Below are 26,842 nucleotides of genomic sequence, written 5' to 3'. Positions count from 1 at the left end.
AGCCACAGGGGTGCGGAGGGCAAAGCGGAGAGATTCCCGCACAGAGGCTCGGCGCCGACCAGCACTCACCAGCCCGAGAGGCTTGTCTGCTCACCCGCCGGGGCGGGCGGGGCTGGGAGCTGAGGCTCGGGCTTCCGAGGTCGGATCGCAGGGAGAGGACTGGGGTTGGCGGCGTGAACACAGCCTGAAGGGGTTAGTGCACCACAGCTAGCCGGGAGGGAGTCCGGGAAAAAGTCTGGAGCTGCCGAACAGGCAAGAGACTTTTTCTTGCCTCTTTGTTTCCTGGTGCGTGAGGAGAGGGGATTCAGAGCGCCGCCTAAACGAGCTCCAGAGACGGCGCGAGCCGCGGCTATCAGCGCGGACCCCAGAGATGGGCATGAGACGCTAAGGCCGCTGCTGCCGCCACCAAGAAGCCTGTGTGCGAGCACAGGTCACTCTCCACACCGCCCCTCCCGGGAGCCGGTACAGCTCGCCACTGCCAGGGTCCCGTGATCCAGGAACAACTTACCCGGGAGAACACATGGCGCGCCTCAGGCTGGTGCAACGTCACGTCGGCCTCTGCCGCTGCAGGCTCGCCCCGCACTCCGTACCCCTCCCTCCCCGCGGCCTGAGTGAGCCAGAGCCCCCAAAGCAGCTGCTCCTTTAACCCCGTCCGGTCTGGGCGGGAACAGATGCCCTCAGGCGACCTACACGCAGAGGCGGGGCTAAACCGAAAGTTGAACCCCAGAAGCTGTGCGAACAAAGAAGAGAAAGGGAAATCTCTCCCAGCAGCCTCAGGAGCAGCGGATTAAATCTCCACAATCCAATTGATATATGCTGCATCTGTGGAATACCTGAATAGACAACTGAATCATCCCAAATTGAGGCAGTGGACTTTGGGAGCAGCGATATATATATATTTTTTTTCCTTTTTCTCTTTTTGTGAGTGTGTACGTGTATGCTTCTCTGTGTGATTTTGTCTATATAGCTTTGCTTTTACCATTTGTCCTAGGGTTCTGTCTGTCCGTTTTTTGTATTTTTGGTTTTTTTAAAGTATAGATATTATCACTTGTTATCACTGGTGGATTTGTTTGTTGTTTTGGTTGCTCTCTTCTTTCTTTCTTTTTTTTTATTACTTAAATTTTTTCTTTTATTTTTAATAATTATTATCTTTTTAATAACTTTATTCTATCTTATTTTTTTCTTTTGTTCTTTTTTTCTTTTTTTCTTCCTTGTATTCTGAGCCATGTGGATGACAGGGTCTTGGTGCTCCAGCCAGGCGTCAGGCCTGTGCCTCTGAGGTGGGGGAGCTGAGTTCAGGACATTGGTCCACCAGAGACCTCCTGGCTCCACATAATATCAAACAGTGAAAATCTCCCAGAGATCTCCATCTCCACACCAAGACCCAGCTCCACTCAACGACCAGCAAGCTACAGTGCTGGACACCCTATGCCAGACAACTAGCAAGACAGGAACACAACCCCACCCATTAGCAGAGAGGCTGCCTAAAATCATAATAAGGTCACAGACACCCCAAAAAACACACCACCAGACGTGAACCAGCCCACCAGAAAGACAAGATCCAGCCTCATCCACCAGAACACAGGCACTAGTCCCCTACACCAAGAAGCCTACACAACCCACTGAACCAACCTTAGCCACTGGTGGCAGACACCAAAAACAACGGAAATTAGGAACCTGCAGCCTGCGAAAAGGAGACCCCAAACACAGTAAGTTAAGCAAAATGAGAAGACAGAGAAACACACAGCAGATGAAGGAGCAAGGTAAAACCCACCAGACCAAACAAATGAAGAGGAAATAGGCAGTCTACCTGAAAAAGAATTCAGAATAATGATAGTAAAGATGATCCAAAATCTTGGAAATAGAATGGAGAAAATACAAGAAACGTTTAACAAGGACCTAGAAGAACAAAAGAGCAAACAAACAATGATGAACAACACAATAAATGAAGGTAAAAATTCCCTAGAAGGAATCAATAGCAGAATAACTGAGGCAGAAGAACGGATAAGTGACCTGGAAGATAAAATAGTGGAAATAACTACTGCAGAGCAGAATAAAGAAAAAAGAATGAAGAGAATTGAGGACAGTCTCAGAGCCCTCTGGGACAACATTCAAGGCACCAACATTCGAATTATAAGGGTCCCAGAAGAAGAAGAGAAAAAGAAAGGGTCTGAGAAAATATTTGAAGAGATTATAGTTGAAAACTTCCCTAACATGAGAAAGGAAAGAGTCAATCAAGTCCAGGAAGCACAGAGAGTCCCATACAGGATAAATCCAAGGAGAAACATGCCAAGACACATATCAATCAAACTGTCAAAAATTAAATACAAAAAAAAGATTAAAAGCAGCAAGGGAAAAGCAACAAATAACATACAAGGGAATCCCCATAAGGTTAACAGCTGATCTTTCAGCAGAAACTCTGCAAACCAGAAGGGAGTGACAGGACATATTTAAAGGGATGAAGGGGAAAAAACTACAACCAAGATTACTCTACCCAGCAAGGATCTCATTCAGATTTGATGGAGAAATTAAAACCTTTACAGACAAGCAAAAGTTAAGAGAATTCAGCACCACCAAACCAGCTTTACGACAAATGCTAAAGGAACTTCTCTAGGCAGGAAACACAAGAGAAGGAAAACACCTACAATAACAAACCCAAAACAATTTAAGAAAATGGTAAAAGGAACATACATATCAATAATTACCTTAAATGTAAATGGATTAAATGCTCCAACCAAAAGACAAAGACTGGCTGAATGGATACAAAAACAAGACCCTTATATATGCTGTCTACAAGAGCATATGTACTACAGACCTAGGGACACATACAGATTGAAAGTGAGGGGATGGAAAAAGATATTCCATGCAAATGGAAATCAAAAGAAAGCTGGAGTAGCAATTCTCATATCAGACAAAATACACTTTAAAATAAAGACTATTACAAGAGCCAAAGAAGAACACTACATAATGATCAAGGGCCCAGTCCAAGAAGAAGATATAACAATTGTAAATATTTCTGCACCCAACATAGGAGCACCTCAATACCTAAGGCAAATGCTAACAGACATGAAAGGGGAAATCGACAGTAACACAATCATAGTAAGGGACTTTAACACCCCACTTTCACCAATGGACAGATCATCCAAAATGAAAATAAATAAGGAAACACAAGCTTTAAATTATACATTAAACAAGATGGACTTAATTGATATTTATAGGACATTCCGTCCAAAAACAACAGAATACACTTTCTTCTCAGGTCTGTCTGGACCTAAAGACACTATAAAACTCTTAGAGGAAAACTTAGGAAGAACACTCTTTGACATAAATCACAGCAATATCCTTTTTGACCCACCTCCTAGAGAAATGGAAATAAAAACAAACAAATGGGACATAATGAAACTTAAAAACTTTTGCACAGCAAAGGAAACTATAAAGAGGACGAAAAGACAACCCTCAGAATGGAGAAAATATTTACAAATGAAGCAAGTGACAAAGGATTAACCTCCAAAATATACAAGCAGCTCATGCAGCTCAACATCAAAAAAAATCAACCAACCCAATCCCCAAATGGGCAGAAGACCTAAATAGACATTTCTCCAAAGAAGATATACAGATTGCCAACAAACACATGAAAGGATGCTCAACATCACTAATCATTAGAGAAATGCAAATCAAAACTACAATGATGTATTACCTCATACTGGTGAGAATGGCCATCATCAAAAAATCTACAAACAGTAAATGCTGGAGAGGGTGTGGAGAAAAGGGAACCCTCTTGCACTGTTGGGGGGAATGTAAATTGATACAGCCACTATGGAGTACAGTATGGAGGTTCCTTAAAAAATTAAAATTAGAACTACCTTATGACCCAGCAAGCCCAAGACCTGGCATATACCCTGAGAAAACCATAATTCAAAAAGAGTCATGTACCACAATGTTTATTGCAGCACTGTTTACAATAGCCAGGACATGGAAGCAACCTAAGTGTCCATCAACAGATGAATGGATAAAGAAGATGTGTCACATATACAGCATGGAATATTACTCAGCCATAAAAAGAAACAAAACTGAGTTATCTGTAGTGAGGTGAATGGACCTAAAGACTGTCATACAGAGTGAAATAAGTCAGAAAGAGAAAAACAAATACCGTATGCTAACACATATATATGGAATCTAAAAAAAAAAAAGGTTCTGATGAACCTAGGGGCAGGAGAGGAATAAAGACGCCGATGTAGATAATGGTCTTGAGGACATGGGGAGGGGGAAGGGTAACCTGGGAGGAAGTGAGAGAGTAGCATTGATATATATACACTACCAAATGTAAAACTGATAGCTAGTGGGAAGCAGCTGCATCGCACGGGGAGATCAGCATGGTGCTTTGTGACCACCTAGAAGGGTGGGATAGGGAGGGTGGGAGGGAAACACAAGAGGGAGGGTATATGGGGATATATGTATACATATAGCTGATTCACTTTGTTGTACAGCAGAAACTAACACACCGTTGTAAAGCAATTATACTCCAATAAAGATGTTAAAAAAATAAAAATATAAAATAACATAACATAAAATAAATAAATAACAGATCTTAAAAAAAAAAAAAAGAATACAGACAGCATTAGAAATTTACCACCATGCCTATTTAAGAAGAGAGCTCTGAAGAATGTTTTCAGTCCATTAAATATTCTGTAATTTTATGAATGATAAATGTAAAGGTTTACATAGTTACTCACTTGACATAAAGGTTTTCTTATTGCTTTGACACCTAAAAATATAATTTTTTAATTCACAAATTATGCACGATGATTTAAAAAGTATCATTAAAAGTGGTAAAGATGACAGGTTTCTAACAGTGTACAATTAACCCCATGAATACTTTATTAGACCTTCATGGGATAATAAAAATTATCATGGCTTTGGGAACACCATAATATATCTTATATAGATTAACGAAATTTTCTTCTGTGTTAAGTCCAGTGGAGTAATAGAAGGTGATCTATATAATTCATTTTGACACAAGAATATTATTTTATTTGCATTTTCACAAAGTACTCATCTAGAAACTTGGAAGAGAATAGGATCACTGTCCCTATGAAGACTACATAACTTAAATGGCTCAATTTGATTCTACAGGGGTATGTTAGGTGGTGCTTTGAAGAAAAGAAACCTTAACTTGATAATAATTTAAATATCAATTCTCAATCAAATGTCATCATATGGGCTCAGATGAGCAGTGATTAATTTAATTCATTCATCAAATCTTTATTAGGCACTACCCTCTGAGATAATTTATTAGTTGCTTGGAACACAAAGACTAGTAAAATACCATTCCTGCTGCTTTGGCACTCATGGTCTAGAAATAGGAACAAGAAGTGCAAACAAGTCAGGGTGATGGTGTGTATTTTATAACAGAAGTATATACAGGCTGAAATGGGCTCCCAAAAAACATGATCAGTTCTAACTGGAGGAATAACAAAGTTTCATTGAGCTAAAATCTTGAAAACAATCTGAGTCTTGAAAACAGGGGGAGAAAAGATTTTTTTTAAGGGAATGGGGTTGAGGAGAAGGGAGGAAGGCATTTCAGACAGTAGGAAAAGCTTAATAAGCAAAGAGACAGAGACTAGAAAATACTCTCCCATGTTCTGGGGATGACAGATTGGGCTACAGGATGTGAGAAGGGTTAAAAGTGTGATAAGGGGGATATCTGGAAAGATAATCAAGAACCAGATCATGGAGAGCTTTGTCAAAGAAATTATCATGCTTGAACTTTATCCTATAGCTATTTCGGAGGCCATGAGAATGCTTATTAGGCAAAGGAGTAACAGAATCAGATTTAGATTTGAGAGAAAATATACTGTTAATCCAGAGTAGGGAGGCTGGATTACAAGTATGAAGATGTGAAGAATGGGGAAATGCTAGAAGTCTACATTAGCCCAGATGGGAGCTGAGCAGGGTGACCTGAGGCAGCAGCAGTAGGGATTTACAAGAGGGGAAAGACCAGAGCAGTGTATCTCCACAGTGCACACTTTAGAAATATTTGATTTCTTTTGTGTTGTCTTGTTGACTGGAAGGTTATACTGACATTTAGTGGTTGAAACATGTTATTAGTCTCCTACTGCTGTTGTAACAAATGACCATAAAACTACTGGCTTAAAAGAGCACAAATGTATTATCTTACTGTCCTGGAGATCAGAAGTCTTGAATAGGTAGGAAGGCCTGCATTCCTTCTGGAGGCTCTACAGAAGAATCCATTTCTATGTCTTTGCCATGTTCTACAGGCTGCCCACATTCCCTGCCTCATGGCCCTGCATCATTCTGACCTCTCCTTCCATCACATCTTCTCTGACTCTAACCCTTCTGCCTCCCTCTTATAAGGACCCTTGTGATTGCACTGGGCTTACTCTGATAATCCAGGATAATTTCCCCAGCTCAAGATCCTTAATTCAATCATATCTACAAAGTCTCTTCTGTCACATATGGTAACATATTCAGAGGTTCTGAGTATCAGGATGTGGATATCACTGGAGGACCATTATTGTGCCAGGCACAGGGCATATATGTTAAAATTTTGTAATATGTAGGCCATTCCCAAATGGCAAAGCATTGTCCCACAACTTGCAAGATTTTGGAATGCTCCCTTGGGCACTTACAAAAGTGAAAAAAAAAACTGTTTATAATTACATGAACCTAGAGCCTAATGTCATTTAATATGATCATGCAAAATATTTTTTCAAAGTTTAATATATATTTATTTTTCTTGTCATTCAACTATGTGCAATTCAAAGAAAGATATTGCTTCATTTTCTTTGCAATTTTACAAAGGCTTTTCCACCATTTTCGAAAAATCACATCACCTTAGCTCTGCCACTTCTGGAATGGAATCACCAGTGCTATACACCTGTCTGCAAATCAACCAACACAAAATTTTCTGCTTTGGGTGTTACATAATGGAAAAGCACAGGGGTGGGTCTAGCTTAAATCAGAGGCATAAAGCAAGGTGCCAGATTCAGTTTCTCTGTCTCTGGGCTTGGCTGAGCTCTGCTTTCCTTCGTGAGTGACTTCATTCTCACATTATATAAGCAGCAGCAGCTCTAGTTTCACAGCCCCTCAGTTTCAAATCCAGCTGGAATTCCTATCAAACAAAAGCAGGGAGGTAAACGCCACTGATCCTCACTGGCCAATCTAAGGCACATGCTCCTCTCCAAACTAATCAATGAGGCTTGAGGAATGACTGTATTGAGTAGCTTAGGCCAAACTCAGGTGGCCCATGCCCAGTCCCAGGATCTAGCCAGACTTGATGCAAATAAATCAGAAGTGGGGGCCCTGGTGGATTCCAGGAGGAAAATCTGGGCTCTATTAAAGGAAGGTGATGGATACTGAAACAAAAGTGGCTGATGTCCGTTGCACCAACTAAAAACTCAAAATCTGTCATTTAATGTGTTTGGGATTTTAGATTTCAAAAATCACTTATAGCTAGCTTATTAAAAATGGTAAAGAGCCTAGATAAATTGTAAAAATGAATGCAATTTTTCTTCAGTTTCACCTGCTTTACGTTATGAGAATTAAAAAAGTAGCATTTTGTCAAAAATCTGAAAAAGGGATAAAGTTGACTTAGTTATATAAATATAATTGCAATTATTTATTTTATGCACTTTTGAGAGCAATCAATCCACTAGAATATTAATGTCACAGGGGCAGAATTTTCTTCTCTGCTTGGTTCACTGCTGAATCCCCCCCCAAAAGAGGATGTGGTACACAGTAGGCACTGTATAATAATTTCTTGATTGAATGAGTCAATAAACTATTCTACCTAATTCTTTCTAAAGTCTGCCACATCAATGAACTTTAGCTGAAATGATCAAGATGTTCAAAGTATAGGTAGAGAAAGTACGTTTCAAAATGAAAAGTTAGGGGCTTAACATCCACATCTATGTTCAACAGTAATAGTATTACCTAGACATATTACCTAACATATAGACATTAAGACGTTAAGATTCTGAAGCAAAATATTCTCAGACTCAAAAGATTCATTTGGGGCTTCCCTGGTGGCGCAGTGGTTGAGAATCTGCCTGTTAATGCAGGGGACACGGGTTCGAGCCCTGGTCTGGGAAGATCCCACATGCCGCGGAGCAACTGGGCCCGTGAGCCACAACTGCTGAGCCTGCGCGTCTGGAGCCTGTGCCCCGCAACGGGAGGGGCCGCGATAGTGAGAGGCCCACGCATTGCGATGAAGAGTTGCCCCCGCACCACGATGAAGAGTGGCCCCCGCTTGCCACAACTAGAGAAAGCCCACGCACGAAACGAAGACCCAACACAGCTAAAAATAAATAAATAAATAAATAAATAAATAAATAAATAAATAAATAAATAAATAGAGTAGCTATTAATTAACAAAAAAACAAACAAAACAAAACAAAAAGATTCATTTGGAGCTCTATAAAGACACAATGGTGTTATTTTACAAATACAAGTAGTGAGAACATAGCATTAAATAGTTGAGATAGTAATGAGTAACTGTTACGAAAACAAAATGTGCTAAGAGCCTTACAAGTATTATTTCATTTAATCTTCATCAGAACCCTAGGATGGGACTAGTATCGTTTTCACTACAGGTGAGGAAATTGAGACTAAAAGATCTTAATTAACCTCCTTCAGTTCACATGTTAGCAAGTGGCAAAGCCAGGCTCTGAAAGCAGATGTTTCCAGAGCTCATGTACTTAATCACCATGTAAACTGTTCTACTGAATTTAAATAGCTTGCACAGTGAAATTATAATATGGAAGGTTTGGGTGGTTTTTGTGTTTTAGTAATAATATTTGTCCAAAGAAGGAAACACAATGAAAACATGGATACATTTACCATGAATTAAGCCTCCCTTATTTTGCTTCATACAATTTGATACATACACAGATGCACTTGAGTATGTGTGTTGCACACCTACACACGCACATATAAAGATACAGGAATCTAAGACTCCACTGTAACATTTAAATTCTAAGCAATATAGCAAAGTACAAGAAAGGAAATATGCTTGTTTTGGGTAAAGTGGATCAATTGGTAGAGCACAAGATTTAGAAACAAGGAAAAACAGCCTAATTGAGGTCCCACTGCTCCCTTAAAAAAATAACTTAATCTCTTCTTGAAAAAGAGGGATAAATAATACTTAAATCTTACCTATCTCAAAGAGATGCAAGAGGATTAAAATATTTAAAAATAAACCTTAGATATATCTGCAGGTTTTCAGAGGTTCTTCATATAAAATGTTACCCTTTGTTGCTCATTTTATTTCCTTTCTTAAAGACAGTAGTTCTTATGGCACTGACAACGATCGTCCTATGTGAAGTCCCCCATTGTAACGTGTTATTGAATGAGACTTTTAAGAAAGGGCTTTTGAGAGAGAGAGAGAGAGAGAGAGAATATGAATTGTTTTATTGTTGTTAACTTGATCAAAGCCCAAAAGAGACATTTTTTTTTATCAGCTTCAAAGATGAAATGCTGTTCTAGACCACTAGTACTCATGAGCGGATTACACAGTCCACTAATTCTCAAACTATAGTCCCCACATCAGAAGCAGCCTCAACCTGGGAATGTGTTAGAAATGCAAATTTGTGGACCCCACCTGGACCTAACTGCAACAGAAACTCTCTAGTTTTAGCAAGCGTTCCATGTGATTCTGGGGCAAAATAAAATTTGAGAACCACTCTTTTACTCAGCAGTGAGGTAGAAACATCATTCTCCTTTTACTCAGTCTAATAGACCCGGTACTGAAAGCTAATAAGAGAATTCCATTCATGGTTTGAGGTTGTTAAAAAAGAGGGGGAAAGTCACAACAGATCCTATTCAAATTCTGCACGCATTCAATAATAACACTGATTACCAAAGCCTTACTTACACAGAGTTCCTTCTCTGCCTCTCTGTCTCAGACTCTCCTGCATCCCTCTTACAAGGACCCTTGTGATTATATTAGGCCCTCTCAGATAATCCAGGGTAACCTCTCCATCTCAAATCCTTAACTTAATCACATCTGCAAACTCCCTTTGGCCATGTAAGGTAACAGTTCAGGTTCTGGGGATTTGGACATCTTTGAGGGGTCATTATTGTGACTACTACACTAACTATCCTAGAACGTGCAAAAATATAAAACAGACTTCTTAGGGAGAGGGTGTTTTTTCTTAAACTATATTAATTCAGTTAAACAGTGTAATACTTTTATTTTAAATGTTGCGTTTTGTACAAATGTGTTCATATGTGTAAACAGTTGGCTACTGTATTATAAGAAAAGTACATATATTACAAATTAAAAATTAACCACTTCTGCTCCATAAAAGAACAGAATCATTTGGTGAAAATTTTGCAGTTTAAAAAAAAAGGTCTATTCAACTGGAGACAGCACTAGAGTGTGTGGGAAAAGTACAGTGTAGCAAGGAAACATCATTTGTTAAGAATATGTTTTAATTCTGAAGGTACTGAAATGACCATATCATTCAATACATCTTCATAACGAGTCAGTAAAACAAGTAATTTAAGGCAAAACAACTTTGTTCTTTCCGAAAAAAAAGAGAAAGGCTCTTCTAGCCCCATAGCCAGCAATGGGCCATGTATCATGGAACGTTCTCCAATCGGCAGAACTGGCTTCTCCTCTTTTTTTTTTTTCTCCACTGAAGCAGAATTCAGCTCAGTTGACTGTACAGTCATCTCTCTTTTCAGGCAAGGAGAGATGCATATTACTTGACAGAGCCCCAGTTTCTCTGGTGCCAGCCTTCAATTTAATTGTAAAGAGAGTAAAATGCTGTAGAGACTGATGAGTCAGGAACTATCAAGACCATTATACCCAAACCCAAAGAAGAAAATGGTGACTCATTTTGGAGTCCGGAAATGGAATGCTTTCTGGACTTCACCAACATCATCTGAATCACTGTCCAGCCTCCTTCTGCTCGTCAATGACAGAAATCTGAAGGCATACACGGACCAAAAGACTGATGACTTCGATAGAGGGGGAAAATCACAATGCAGCAGAAAGTGTGCACATTTTCAAACTCATGCCCATTCATCATATAGAAAAGATAGAACTGTAGTGCCTGTGCAAGCCCAGATACGATCGTCAGGTTTAAGCATGGATCCTTTACCTAGTTAAATTGCCAGAGACGAAAAAATAATCAAATGAAACAAAAGTTACTCTTTCGATAACGCCCATAAAAGTTCAAGATTTTCCATTAAAAATTAAAGGTAATAATTCATAATAAATACATTTATAACAGTCGAGGAATCCATCCCTTTGAAGCTGCCTTTTTTGTTTTGGTTTCACACTTGCTTATTGAAAGGCTAGGACAGTGGTTCTCAAAGTGTGGCCCCTGAGCCAGCAGCAGCAGCATCAGCATCACCTGGGGGCTGGTTAGAAAAGCAAATTATCTACTCCAGACCTAACAGAATCAGAAATTCCAGGTCTGGGGCCCAGCAAATTGGGTTTATCTAGCCTTCCAGGGAATTCTGATGCAGGCTAAAGTTTTAGAACTGTGAAGATAAAGAAAAGCATTATATGAGGTGATATACTATTTCAAGAAAAAAATTTAATGTTCCCATTTCTACATGGAACATACACTGGAATCTTATTAAAAGAAGCTGCTCACATGTAGCTTCCAAATTCTAGCAACTATCATTTTTCTACTTCTCCCTCTGCATGGGAAACTCCAGGGGACAATATGTGGCATTTTCAATTACTGAATTGCATTTTGCTTTTACTTGTAGCTACTAAGCTCAAGAAATAATAAACTGATTAAGCTCAGCCCACTCATAACTCATTGTAGGCTTTCCAAAGCACTTGGATATATATTTTATATGACATATTGTGCTTAGCAATAAGGCAGTGAAAAAACAAACAAACCTGAATTCAAAACATAAATAAGTAGTGACTTGTCACTATGACAAAAGGATCACCATCATTTTTCTTTAAAAATTAATTATCCTAGAACATTTTAAATACAATATGACAACCTGTATTAATTTTGAATATGAGGTCTTTACTTGGTACATAAACTGAGATTCCTGGATTTTTTCATGCCTCCTTATGCTTAGTACAGAGCTTCATCTACTGAATTTAGTAAATTCACCACAATTTAAATAAATCAACTCTCATATGCATTTTCAACAGAGAGGTTTTTTTCCTGTACTTTACCCGAATAAAACATCCAGTATTCTATACCATTAAGCCACATTTACTATAAATCTATTTCTGAAGTTTCGTGACTTTTAAATGATAGTAAAATAGTAAACAAAATCGTCCTCTGTCAACTTCCCATGTAAAGATGATTATTTCTTACTATAGTTCAGAAGCTTTCATTTGCTATGTACTATAACTTAGCTATGTCTTCATAAATAAGGCAATTTAATCTAAAAGTCACATGTATTTTAAAATAAAAATTTTAATATATTGCACTTTTCCTCTTGATATATATTTCCCCCTTGGCTCTGAGTCATATCACGAGTTACTGGTTACTGTCAGCCACGCCAAAACCATTTTGTAAACAGAGTATATGTCATTATAGTTCCAAATCTGCAATATACCTCTCCACCACCAATTTATTCTCATAGCTTAAAAATGATAATTGAAGTAACCTCAATAATTGAAGTAGCCTCAGCTTCCAGGCTGCTTGAGCAAATTTACAAGAAGAGAGTGGCCTTGTAATCACCATTAGCAATAATAAGGAAAGAGTGGCCTTGTAATCACCATTAGCAATAATAAGGAAAGTGTAATCAGATCAATCAGAAATCAAACAAATCAATCTAGAAAGACTTCACTTAGGATAGCTAGTGGACCTAAATGTAGGAACTTTCTGTTTCTTTCATAAAGCAGAACACGAGAAAACCAAGGAGGGAGAGCTATTCGTTCATTGTTGTTAACAATTTAAAAAGTCCTTAGGTAGTGATTCTGTTTCATTCACTAAGTGGGTGAAACTAGAAAGTGACAAAAGGAATTCCCCATATGTGTCGATTCCTAGAATAAAGAGCTTTCTTGAGAATATTTTTATTTGTTTATATTTCTTATTTATTTTTTAAATAGTTGCTTTTCACCACAATGCATAATACTGACTTGCATGGAGAATCTGAGTAAAACCCTCTGCCTACCCAAAATCCTTTAGCACAGTTTTTGTTTTTTTTTCTTTAAGTGTGGTCCTTGGACTTTTTAAGTCACAATCTCTGAGGAAGTGGCTCAGGAATATGCATTTGAAATAATTACTAAGGGGATTATTAAGTACACTGGAATTTGAGAACCACCACTCTTTTCAGATAAAAGCAACCTCAAGCCAGTTGCCATGGTTGGGTTTACCAGCCAACCCAAGACCTCTTTTCTTTGCAAGGAATATGACACTGAAGGACACACAACAATTTCCCTTTTCAGTTTGTGGCTAAATAAATGCTCTCATGTCAAATCCACCAGTTCTTCTTTCAGTGCCTCCCTACTTGGTCCTGATTCTCCATCCTTTAAATGAGTTCTTAGAGAAAGTTACCCAATAATTTTCCAATGACACCAATCATTGTGGTTTTTTTTTTAGTTTTTGACTTTTATTTTTTTATACAGCAGGTCCTTATTAGTCATCAATTTTATACACATCAGTGTATACATGTCAATCCAAAGTCTGAATTCATCACACAACCACCACACCCCCGGCACTTTCCCCCCTTGGTGGCCATACGTTGGTTCTCCACATCTGTGTATCAATTCTATCCTGCAAACCGGTACATCTGTACCATTTTTCTAGGTTGCATATATATGCGTTTATATACGGTATCTGTTTTTCTCTTTCTGACTGACTTCACTCTGTATGAAAGTCTCTAGATCCATCCATGCCTGTACAAATGAACCAACTTAGTTCCTTTTTATGGCTGAGTAATATTCCATGGTATATATGTACCACATCTCCTTTATCCATTTGTCTGTGGATGGGCATTTAGGCTCACACCAAGGAGTACTTCCCAGAACTTCTGCTGCCAGTGTCCTTGTCCCCACGGTGAGCCACAGCCACCCCCCGCCTCTGCAGGAGACCCTCCAGCACTAGCAGGTAGGTCTGGTTCAGTCTCCCCTGGCTTCACTGCTCCTTCCCCTGGGTCCCGCTGCCCACACTACTTTGTGTGTGCCCTCCAAGAGTGGAGCCTCTGTTTCCCCCAGTCCTGTCAAAGTCCTGCAGTCAAATCCCACTAGCCTTCAAAGTCTGATTCTCTAGGAATTCCTCCTCCCGTTGCCGGACCCCCAGGTTGGGAAGCCTGACGTGGGGCTCAGAACCTTCACTCCAGTGGGTGGACTTCTGTGTTATAAGTGTTCTCCAGTCTGTGAGTCACCCACCCAGCAGTTATGGGATTTGATTTTACTGTGATTGCACCCCTCCTACCATCTCATTGTGGCTTCTCCTTTGTCTTTGGATGTGGGGTATCTTTTTTGGTGAGTTCCAGTGTCTTCCTGTCGATGACTGTCCAGCAGTTAGTTGTGATTCTGGTGCTCTCGCAAGAGGGAGTGAGAGCACGTCCTTCTACTCCGCCATCTTGGTTCCTAATTCGACGCCAGTCATTCTTAACATGATTCCTCAACTCTTTTGGCTTGTTGCCGTTCAATCACACGAGACTCATTGCTCTTCTCAAATAAGATGTTTCACCTCACAAGTTATGCTTCACTGCTGTCAACATTACTTTATGACATTAAAGTGCCAGATACGAACTGGATATATTTTTAGCAGGTATTTTAGCAGGTATTTTAACCACCTACAGGAGAGGAAGAATTTACATCTCCAACAAATTCAGAGGTAATTCTATTGTTTCTGGTCCAGGAACCACACTTTGAGAACCATTGCTTTAAGTATTGAGCTGAAAACCATGGATATAGTTTAAGATCACACAATTGCCTTTACGAACAAATTGTGTAACTAGACTTTAGCTATACCTATATAGTATTAAAAAGACTTTAAAGTTGAAAAACTTCAGTCATACACCTAACAACCTTTTGAAAAGAAAAACGTAGTAATTTTCTTGATGCTAAAAGGAACCACATGTGTGCTATTAAACTGAATTTAGTCAAACTACTTGAATGGTTAAAAAAACCTTGAGTTATTAAACACATCTTGAGGTTATTATTGGCAAAATGAATCATTATTTAGAATTTGGTAAGAAACTTAAAACAACTTGCACTATTTGAAAAGCACTGTTTGAACACAAATTCATATTCTCTCAGTTAAGAAGACTCTATTTTACCCACAAAAAACACACACAATCAACATTCAAAAGCATGCGGTGCTATGCTGAAAGCAAAATAAATGTTTTTTTCCTCTCCCTCTATGTGCCATTTGTACTGACATTTAGAAACATAGAAATGATATTTAGTTTGCTCTCAGGTAATTATTTTTCTATGTCTACAGTCTTAATTTTGCATGCCTAATAAATTACTGATTGAACACTTTATTTCCCAAATTTTCACTAACTTCACCTCTATGCATTTCATAATTATTGACAGTGCTCACTTATAGCTATAGGCTTCATCTTTACCCTGTTTTCAAAAATGTCATTTGCCTTATGAAATGTTTCTTTTTTTACTTTTAATCATACTCACATAAAGGCAACTGAATTAATTTTAACTTAGAATTTTGAATTCTCTAGATAGTGTGGGTACATGATTTATATTTTTTGACTTTATGACAATCATGACACAATTCCTACCACTTGCTGGGAAAGTAGGAAGTCTAACACCCACTTAACATGTGAAAAAAATTAAGAGCCAGAATAGCTCAGGTCATCCACACAGACCTGCATTTTAATTCTAGGGCCCATGCTCTTTCAGTTTTACACTATGACTTCAATATAATGGATACAACATTAAGGAACAGTAAATAAACCATGATCCACAGAAAATTCAAATCATAGTCATACTTTATTAAATATAATTTCTCACCAATGACTTAATAATCACCCATATTTTTGTGTCCTTAAAGCATCTAGTACAATGGATGGAAGAAAGGATTCTTTTTAATAAGAGCATTTTCCTGAAGTTATCTGAGTTCAAATAAAATTAAAATATGTATTTCTAATACCAAAAGTAATTATATGGTCATACTGATTTTAAAGAAATTTTATCAAGGTGTTGGAATGTTATGCATTTCTTCTTCATAACTTATAGTGGCTTTTCAATTTGTTTTCTTAAATTGCTATAAACATTGTGTACCAATCACTTCTACATATACGTTTCATATTCACTAATTATATTTCTCATTTTTTCTACTAAAGAACACATCCAAATAATTCATCAAGCAACACTGGGAATATTTGTATAATCCAAAATCATATAGTTATATTGAACTCCTAAACTGAAAAAGAAAAAATACAGTTGCAAGTCAGTTCAATACCAGCCTTCAACTTCATATCTCGTCTTTGTCAAATTCCCATAGCAAGCCTAGAAAACATATCTACTCCATGTCTTTCTGATGAATAATAAGATGCATAGGTGATGTCTAGTTTTTTCTTGTCAGATAAGGAAGGTCCTGTACAGCACTGCATGAGAAAACACCAAGAAATATTGGCTATTTTCAGATAGGCATATATTACTAGGAGAGGTGATTTCTATATGAATTGGACTTTAGAAATATTTTAGAAAAGAGGGATTCTGCAGCAAGTTGACTTGAAAATGGAAAAAGGTCACTGTTGATAACATAAAAATATGACTATCCACAGTGTATTGATAAAATGTTTTATTTCCATGTAGGAATCAGTATTATCCAATACTTTATTGAATTGTACGTAATCTGTGCAGAAATTTGTTCTAACTAATATTAGGGTATAAATTTAGCACATTCCTTATAGAATTTCTATTTTATAGTAAGATAGTTGCTTCAGGTTACATGGTTTAAATTGCAACCTATAGAGCATAAGAAGGACTCCAAGAGTAACTTACATTGTTTCTTTTATAGTTTAACCAGTATTATTATAGGAACAAAGTTTCAAAGTGACATTCGATTTTGCCATGGACCACATGTAGATATAAAATAGAACTATTTTATAACATATTTTCTTCCCATTTATTGCTTCATTTAAATATGTAAAATTCCATTAGTGAAACTTTGGGACCCCGATAATGTTTTCAAGTTAATGATCCAGTTTATTTACTCAGTTTCTAGATAACAGAAATTTGGTAATTATTTTCATTAAACTTAAGGGAGGCAACAATGAATACTCTTTTAGGAACCATGGTACGAATAATTAAATCGTACCAGGTAGTTTGAAATTGCTTTTTTAACTAAATGACCATCTATTCTTTCAAGAGAGAGTCATTCAGGATTTATTATTTTTTTCTGATGAATTTTTCTGTCTCCGTTTTCACATGTGGTTTTGGCTTTAATTGTATTTAAGGAAGTCCTGAAACTCTAATTTACAGAAGTCAGGCAAATAAATAAAGCTGCTATAATATTATCATTACAAATGACTTGTTGTTGTTGATTAAAACACATCATCACAAAATGAGAGTAAAATAACCTCTATAGTGAGGCAATGACTGTAGCTTAAGGCAATGCCTACAGAATCCATTAAAAAAATTAAAAAGAAATAAAACAGCCACAGGAATATAAAAGTAGCCAAAAAACCACACTTTGTTGAAGATTTTCAATTTAAAAGATCAGAGACAAATGTGATATTTAGGTAAATTTGTACCATTACATCTAATAATCCATTTGGGCATTTGCCAGTAAGCTAATTTCTTGGTCTATTTCATTTTACTCTACTCTTGATAAGTAGGTGAGGTGGGGAGGTTGACGTTTAATTTTAAATGTATTTTATTCACCCTATATTAAACACTTACACCTGCTGGCATATGCAGCACAGATTAGGTAAGACAACAGAGCAAAATTAAGAGTAACACGGTATCACAACACCATCCAGTTATTGTCTTTAGTATGAAACCGTTACTGTTTTGTCTACTAGCCTTCATTTGGGAAGTAAAATAAATGTTTTTTAACAAATTACAATGGGGCAATTTTAAATATAGGGTAGAAATTTAGGCCAAGGAAAATGCAATTTAAAAGGCATGCTCATCTCTGCTTATTAAATAGAGGGTAAATATATATTAAGTAAAAAACAAATCAAGCTCTTCTACATCAGTAGTGTCCAGAATTTTTGATCATGTAATAGTTAAAAAAAGAAAACAGGAAAAAAAAAAGATGGTGGAAGGACGGAAAGAAAAAGAGAACAGTGAATACATATTCTCTCTCTCCATTTATCTCTATATAAATTGTATACTTGTAACACTCTATCAATACCTTATGTGAACTATAAAATAGGCACCAAAAAATTTTAATGATAAAATAAAATGAAGAGATGGTCCAATATTTTCTTAGTAATAAATTCTTTTTGGGGTCCCTTGAAATTCACAACACCATGTTGAAGACCACTCTCCCACAATGTATTTATGAACCTCAGGTTCATCAAGCCTAGTAGGAAATTGAGCTCTGATAAGCAATAGCTCAAGAAATATCACTGAGAACCCACCATGTTCAAAATAGTATACCAGGTTCTTGTGATGCAATGGTGAACAAAAGATATCTGGCCACATTTAGCATGAAACTAAACAATTACTACAACACAAATTTATAGTAGATTACAGACAATTAATTAAATGTATCCGTGACCATTGCTACAAAGCAGAACTGCACAGCGTTAGAAGTTATATATATAATAAGAAGCTCTAACCTAGTTTCTGAAGTGAGAAAAAGCTTACCTAAGAAAGTGACATTGAATCTGAAAATTCATGCATGAAAAGGAGAGAACTCGCTGAAGCACTGCCAATAAATCGGCAAAGAATATTTTGCAGATACGATAAACAGCATATACAAAGGCCAAAGCATGTCAGAGGTGACAAAGCCAAAGCATGTGCTTTCATGGAGGGTAGAAGCTGAGAAAGTGAGAGGGAGAGGAGAGATGGATGGGGTGAAGATGGGAGAAGGAAAACAAATCAGGCAGCCATCTGCTGGACATAGTAAGGATTGGGGAGCAACGGGAAGTTACTGACTGGTTTTATGCCAGAGAATAAATGGATCGGATTTGTATTTTTATAAATAGCCTTGAATGTTGAGTAGACAATGGACTGAACAGGGCAAGAGTGGATGCAGCTGCAATTGCTCAGGTTATGATGGCTTGAAGTAGCTTGTTGGTAGTGGAAATGGAAAGAAGCATAGATGCGAAGGAGATTTAAGAGGCTCTGGATTCTTCAAACCATTAATATTACTTTATGACAGTAAGTAGGTAGAATTAAAGTCAATGACATATTGCATGATAGCCTCCTTTGAAAATGGAATGAAACAGGCTGTGTAAAAAGTTGCCTCATTCAATCTGTTACTGCCAAGCATGAAAGTATTAAAAGAACCATGTGCACTAGCCTTGCATTATCCGTCATTATCCTGTGAAATACCATAGACTGTGAGCATCAACAGAAGTTGTATTCTACATACCAGTGACCGCCCTCCAGTGTAAAAACGCATGATAACACAAATCATAAACCAATTTTCAGAATTTGTATTTAGATCAACAAACTCTCATGCTGAACTGAACAGTAAAATCCCCAAGAAGATTCAATGTTATTGTTATATGTAGAAAATGTGCAGTGAAAAAATTTAGAACTGAAGTATCACAGGAGTAAATATTGCTCTTATTGACAAAGCTTAGAACAATGAATCTAGAAATTTGGTAAGTCTTTTGGGACACCAATAAACTGGGAGGGTTTCAAAAGATTGCAATCCAAATTTAAGATATATGCTGTCTTATAGGAAGTGCTTCTTCAAGGTGTCTTTTGCTTTTATCATATCTAGGTTTCCAACAGATCCAACGAATGTTAACTATGAATCATACTTGAACATTAAACATAGCTTCTATGTCGCCACAGGGAAACTATAAAACCCTTTAATGATGTAGCACAGCATAAGAGAAAATCACTGTGCTGGGGACTTGGGAGATTTTCATTTTTACTCCATTTTTGTCAATAACCAGCTATGTGTCCTTCGCAAAGTGACTTAATTTTTTATTTTACCATCCCTACCACGAAAGGATTCAACTGGATGGTCTCCAAGGCTCTGCTCCCATCTGTGATTCCTGAAAATGTAACTATTTAAAGAAATAGTGAAAACTAATTTAAAACAATGTGCTAGAACCCTAGAAAGTTTGGAAACAATACAGCAGCCTGAGTAACTAACCTTTTCAGGTTTCATATACAAAAACTAATCTGAATGTAAGGTGCCTTTCAACGAAAACTAGTTTAAGAATTTATGTCCTGTTGACCTAACCACAGTTACAAGCACAAGTCAGAGGCTGTGCATGCACAGTACAGAAAGAACTGAGAGGTAAAATCCTTTGTCCAACCATGTTTATGCTCACTGATACAGATCCCCAAATTACACTACTGAGGATAGTAACAAAATGGCCGCCAAAGAGGTCAGTGTTTTTCCTAACACACATACACAACAATAACGGAGTATAAAGAAACTATTTTTTAAAAAGAAAAATGGGAGGCTTGAAAGGATGATGAAAAAGTCGATGTGAGTGAAAAATGGTAAATTAATCTGATGTAAAGAAATGTAACATATTTAAACTAGACTATAATGCAAAACACATTAATTTTGACCTAAACTAAATAATAAATTTAGAGTTAGCCTTCTGATTTCAAAGTCACCATATAAATTAAATCTACTTATAGAATGTGGGCATGGATGAGCGAAATATTGATTGCATACTTTGGGCTGAGTAAGATTGGTACTTATCTAGCAATAAAGAAAACAGAATCTGGAAAATGGCCATTCTAAGGACTAAGTCAACAGTCGTTCTTTCACTCACCCACTTATTCATTCATTCCAAAGGGAATTTTCTCTGTGCTCACATCTGTTTTAAGTTCTGGGATAACTCATTCACTCAAAACAGTTTATGCAGCATCTGTGCTGGGATCTGGGGATACAAAATGAGTAAGCCACAGTCTTGGCTGTCAAGGAACTTTTCATCCAGTAGGAGAAGCCAGACACATGCAAGGAAAATGAATGTAGTGGCCTCTATGACTGATAGTATGTGCAGCATAAAGTCAGGTGACAAAGGAAGAAGTGGCCAAACAGCAGAAAACAGCTATGGAAATTCGGAGCCTACAATGAAAATACATTTCTCCCTGTCACCTGCACCCTGTTAACGCTTCAAAAATTTCAGGGATTTTTATGTGGACATTAATGTTTTTCACCTGGAGGCTGATCAACAGGAAATGTTTGCTCAGTACGAATAAAGCACTATTTACAATCACTGTGATTTACTGAACTTGTTTGGACACGTATTGCCAGGATAAGCATTTCCTTCTGGAAATAAAGATCAGAGACGATAAACACATTCGAAGCCAGTTGCCCATTTCCGGCGCTTTGATTTTATTTTGTGATCTCTTCTACTAGACATTTTCCTGTGGTTAGCTCAATACATAATTTATGCATATGTATTCAAATTTATGAAAATTCATATTTCCAAATTACTAGATGAACAGAAGAGGTCAGATTTCTCATTAGTTTCTCTAGCCCTTGATTTAATTTGTTTTATATATTATACCTGTGTTAGTTTGTTATCTCTCTTCTCAGGTTGATTCTACCTCTATAATGTCCTTCAACGTTATCCTCTCCTTCCTGTTTCCACTGCCAGTGTCCTAGTTCAGAGGCGTTATTACCTCTCCCCTGTACTACTGTAATTGCCTCCAGACTTATCTCTCTTCTTCCAGTCTCAGCCTGCTCCTTTCCAATCTATAAATTATTGCTAAATGAATTTGCCTGGAGTTGAACTTGATCATGTTGTCCCCAGCTGGAACACCTTTAGAAATTGCCGACTGCCTACCGTATTAAGTACAAACTTCTCACCTGATATGTGAAAGTCCTCTAAAGCCTCACTCTTCAAAGTTTGATCTGCATACCAGCAATACCAACATCATCTTGGAGCTTGTTAGAAATGCAAACTCCCGGGCCTCAGCTTGGATCTCCGATTGATTCCAGCACACTAAATTTTGAGAAGCACTCCTCAAAAGCACCGCCGAGCTCCCTTCCTGTCTTCGTGGCCCATTACCCCCTTTGCTTAGCCCCAGTGTACGACTAAATTAGTCCTGAAAACACCTTTCTGACTTTGAACTATGATGGCTCCAACTTCAAATACCACAGAGCACAGCATTCTGTTGTGGTGAACTTGTCTTACTATCATTTTGCTACCTCCTTGAAGGTAGGCGTTAACAGATTATTCATCTCTGTCTCTCTCAATGTGATGGTAAGCAAAACAAGTTCCCACTCCCTGGGTGACACTCAACACTTGCTCAACTGGGCCATGAGAAGAAAATCTGCAACTTCTTTTTCTATTTATTTTTATCCCATTCTTTAATTCTCTATGTTATTTAGGTTTTTAATGTGTATTATCTATTAATATAGTAATGTATACCAATTCCTTGTTAATAGATAAATACTGCTTGTTCAAAAATATTTTGACTGATATGATAGCATGACCAAAAACATTTGCAGATCACTGCCTGACACACCAAGTATATGGTGTTCTGCAGGAATTAAAGAGCTATTTGTGAACTGAATTGAAACTCTACAACTGACTCCACTACAGCATGAATAAGACGATTTGATGCAGGTGAGATTTTTAAATTTCTTCAGTCAGATAAAAGTTTCCAAGTTTAGAAGAAAGCTGCTGCAAAGTGTTAAAAATTAGCATTTTCATTGACTTACTGAATAAAAGTTAAGCCTAAAGATGTTTGTGAAAGTTCAATTGAGGAAATCATTTTAACCCAGCAATAGGAAACATCTATTCAAAATATATTTGCTTTAATAATCATCAAGCAATGGGAAATGACAATTTAAGATTGTTTCCTGGATTATGATTCCTATTTTGAACACAGCCTTTCTATAATTAAGTATGCTCTTAGAATATAGGTTAATTTTCTTATGATGGATTAGAGTTCTCTATACAGGACCTTCTCTCCTGCATCACTACTAGCTTATTGCACACTCCATAGCTGCCTTAAGCACCTCCACTGACCTGATTAAGTCTTTCATGAAGAGGCTACCCTTGCCCTCTCTCCTCCCAGGTTAGGGCTCCCTGATGCTCATATAAGAACTTCCACTGGTTATATCAAAATACTTATCACATTTTTTTGGTAATGCTTTGGCTAACTGTTAAATTTTCTCAAGGACTAGAAGCGCTCTGAGGGCAGGGGTTATGTCTATCTTGTTAAATGTTAAATTCAAGGTCCTTTGGCACATAGTAGGCACTCCATAAAATTTGTTGAATAGATAAATGAACCAAGGAATACATTCATTACAAAATTTATAATGGAAATTTGGTCTCCTAGCTTAGCCTTAAGATTGGTTATCTGTAAAATGAGATAATACTGACTTTGCAGGATTTTTTTATGATTATATGAAATTAGGTATGCAAATCATACTTCAGTGCTTAGAAATGGTACACATTAAGAAAATGGTAGCTACTTTTATTAGTATTATCATCAGTATATTCTTACTATCAGTTTAGTAAAATTAAGAAATCCATTCACAATGCTTTAAAGAAAATACATCAATGGAACACAAAATTATAAAATAAAACATAAAAACCATCCATCAACATTAAATCAGAATAAAACTGCCATAGCTAATGAATAAATTTACAACAATAATATATTATTCATTAAGAAAAATGAGATGCAGTGTCCATATCATAGTAAAGTTATTTTCACCTCTACCTCACTATAAAGATGACAGTAATTTTGCTATGAACATATCCAAGAAAACTAAAATAGAAAAACAACTCCATCACATTTACCAAATTAATAAGCAATCTTTCAGAAAATGGAATATTCTACTAAATAAGGACATTCAGTCCCAAGAGCAATGCTGTGATAATTTTCTTGAGAAAGACTTATTTAAAGAGAAAAGAATGTTGAGGTACTTAAAAATGGAATCTGGAAATTTGTCCCAGAGTAGATTTATGGAGGGCCTCACTGATGAGCTATGCCATGTAAATCATATAAATATGCTTGGCTACCCAGTTGAAGTGCTATCCATTATAAAATGGCAGTTTCATTTCAGAAATGTACGTCACTTCAGAAATTCTCAGACTTTTCTGGACTGTCTGACCCTTGGATATTAAATTATGAACACATTGACCTTTGATCTGGTAAATAATGCATCTTTTATATAAAGCACTTAGCCACCATCTACCCAAAATCATGTACACTGTGTCACAAGCTGTAGATTGAATACTTGTAGAGGAGGGCTAGAAAAGAATTTCCACGTAAATTGAATTATAAAATGAAGACATGCCACATAACTCATCCAGTGAAAACTGGGAATGTTTACATCATTGAAACAATTTTACCAACTCCTAATTATAATTTTAGTGGTTAACTAATACAGTTAAACTTTTGGAAGGGACTAGATTGCCACTTTCTTTGTAGTAGGCGCTCTAGAAGCATTTCAAAATGTATTATCTAGGGACTTATCTGGTGGCACAGTGGTACAGAATCTGCCTGCCAATGCAGGGGACACAGGTTCAATCCCTGGTCCGGGAAGATCCCACATGCTGCGGAGCGACTAAGCGTATGCGCCCAAACTACTGAGCCTGCACTCTTAGAGCCCGTGAGCCACAACTACGGAAGCCCACATGCCTAGAGCCCGTGCTCCGCAACGAGAGAAGCCACAATGAGAAGCCCACGCACCGCAACGAAGAGTAGCCCCCGCTCACTGCAACTAGAGAAAACCCACGTGCAGCAACAAAGACCCAAAGCAGCAAAAAAAAAAAAAAGAATGAAAAGTATTATCTAGTTAAAATCCTGAGGATAAATCTGTGAAGTACACATTTTTATTCTCTTGTTACAGATGAGAAAATGAAGTGAGAGATTAAGTGACTTATCCAAGACCCCAAAGATAGTAGAAGATGGTGCTCATTCTCTGGAATACATAATTTTGAGATGAAAGAGCAATGGAAAAACACAGATTTCTAAAAGATGTGTGCCGAGTGTGATGAGGCTCCCTTAAGCATCATTCAGAGAATTTTTTTCCATAAACACTGACGCCGCAGATTGCAATATTGGTAAATATCATTACCAAATTAAAAGTGCATATTTTCTAAATACGGATCAGTGCTAGCTAACTGATAAACGACATATCCCTAATGCAGTCGGCAATCAGCATCGTTTTCCAGTGACTCAGAATTGAGTCTGGGACACAAAGTGTCCTTTCCTGTGTTTTCCTATAATTAGACAAAGTGCAAGTGCTTGCAAGAGATATACCCAATAGTCCTTTAAGGTGGGAGTAAGGGGGGCATAAATGCTTTTAAAAAGTGTAGCATTGTTAATGAAATAAGGAAAAAATTCCTTGGGGTCATGCTAAATAAAGGCTTCAGGGACAAAGTAAGAAGTTAAAGTCAAGAGCACAAATGTTCTGCTTTTAATCCTTTATAGGGACTTGGGTCATTATAATATTACATATCTTTTATTTCAGAAAATAACTGAACGCATTACCCTTTGACTTTCTTTTAACTCTTCATATTAACCTACTAGGGAAACTAATTTTTTCTAAAAAAATGCAATTTAATATAAGTACAATAATAACAATGATAGCTAACCTTTATTAAGTATTTACCACACCAGGCACTCTACTAAACTCTTCATGTGCATTATATCGTTTAATTCTGACTACAATCCTGCGAGGTAGGTAATATTGGTGTATTAATCTCTTAGAAGATAAATCTGAGGCTTAGTGAACTAATATGCCCAAGATCATGCAGCTAATAAATGGAAGACTTAGAATTCAGATCCATTTCTGCTATGTTATCAAAAAAGATTTCCCCAATAATAATCCACTAAAAAAATGACACCATGTTATTCCCTATACTAAGACTTATTAACATCCCCATATCAATATATTATTCCCTATGTAACGCAAGTATTGTGCTTGCTCTTGTTTTGATTTATTACAAATCCTAGTTACACTCACCACTGATCTACAGAAATGATATTGGGCACACCTACACAAACATGACAACATTTAGAAATTCATGTGTTGACTGTATTTTTTTGTTTGTTTTCTTACCATTGAATAGATTTGTTCAAATATTTCAGAACACTTCAATGAATTATGAGAATAAATACTAGAAGGTGGAGATAGAGAATGTGTTTTCCTTCCTCCCAATTGTTTCTTCTAAATGAATTGTCCTCTTCTTCCTCCAATAAACTCAGGTGGTTTGAAGTTCATGCCATGAGACTGCATCGCCCACCTTCCATCAAAGCTAGAGTCATGTGTGGACCTCCTTGTCATTTCCCCTTCTTCAGTAAGAGCTGTAGAGCATGAGTCACTGTCCCATTCTCCCATCCACATTTTGGTTATTTCAACATACACAAAGGTACTCCATCTCACACCCTGGCTTCTCAGTTCTTTTATCTCCTCAAACGCAAGGATCTTTACCTTCACCCAAAGGTCATACCCAAGATTTGGTCATACCCAAATCTTGTCATCTTAATAACAGAACTAATCCCCAAATCTACTTTCAAGACCCCACTCCTTAATGATTTTAGGTAAAGAGGTACTAGAACATTTTGACCTTCTGCATTAGAATTTGATATTTGATTAACTTTCCAGTTCTGATCCTCCGGAAACAAATAAAGGCAGTATATCAAATACGTTGTAACGCCACTTGATTGTGGTAGAAATGAGTCCTGATTGGTAAATCTCACGTGGACTGGAAGAAACTGTAAATGAACAATAAATGCCTGATGTACGTGTCATATCTTTGGACTTCCCTAAGTGCGATGACTTGTAACTGAGCA

The 26,842-nt window shown here is 37.3% G+C and overlaps 1 protein-coding gene across 1 annotated transcript in view; it reads right to left on the bottom strand.

Annotated features, from left to right (window-relative positions):
• Positions 1 to 26,842, bottom strand: part of IL1RAPL1 (interleukin 1 receptor accessory protein like 1) — a 1,287,591-nt gene that overhangs the window by 735,464 nt on the left and 525,285 nt on the right. The gene's annotated exons all lie outside the window — the stretch shown is intronic.

Source organism: Balaenoptera musculus, chromosome X (assembly GCF_009873245.2).
Source record: "Balaenoptera musculus isolate JJ_BM4_2016_0621 chromosome X, mBalMus1.pri.v3, whole genome shotgun sequence".
NCBI classification, from domain to species: domain Eukaryota; kingdom Metazoa; phylum Chordata; class Mammalia; order Artiodactyla; family Balaenopteridae; genus Balaenoptera; species Balaenoptera musculus.
This window is presented reverse-complemented; position numbering and strand designations above follow the sequence as displayed.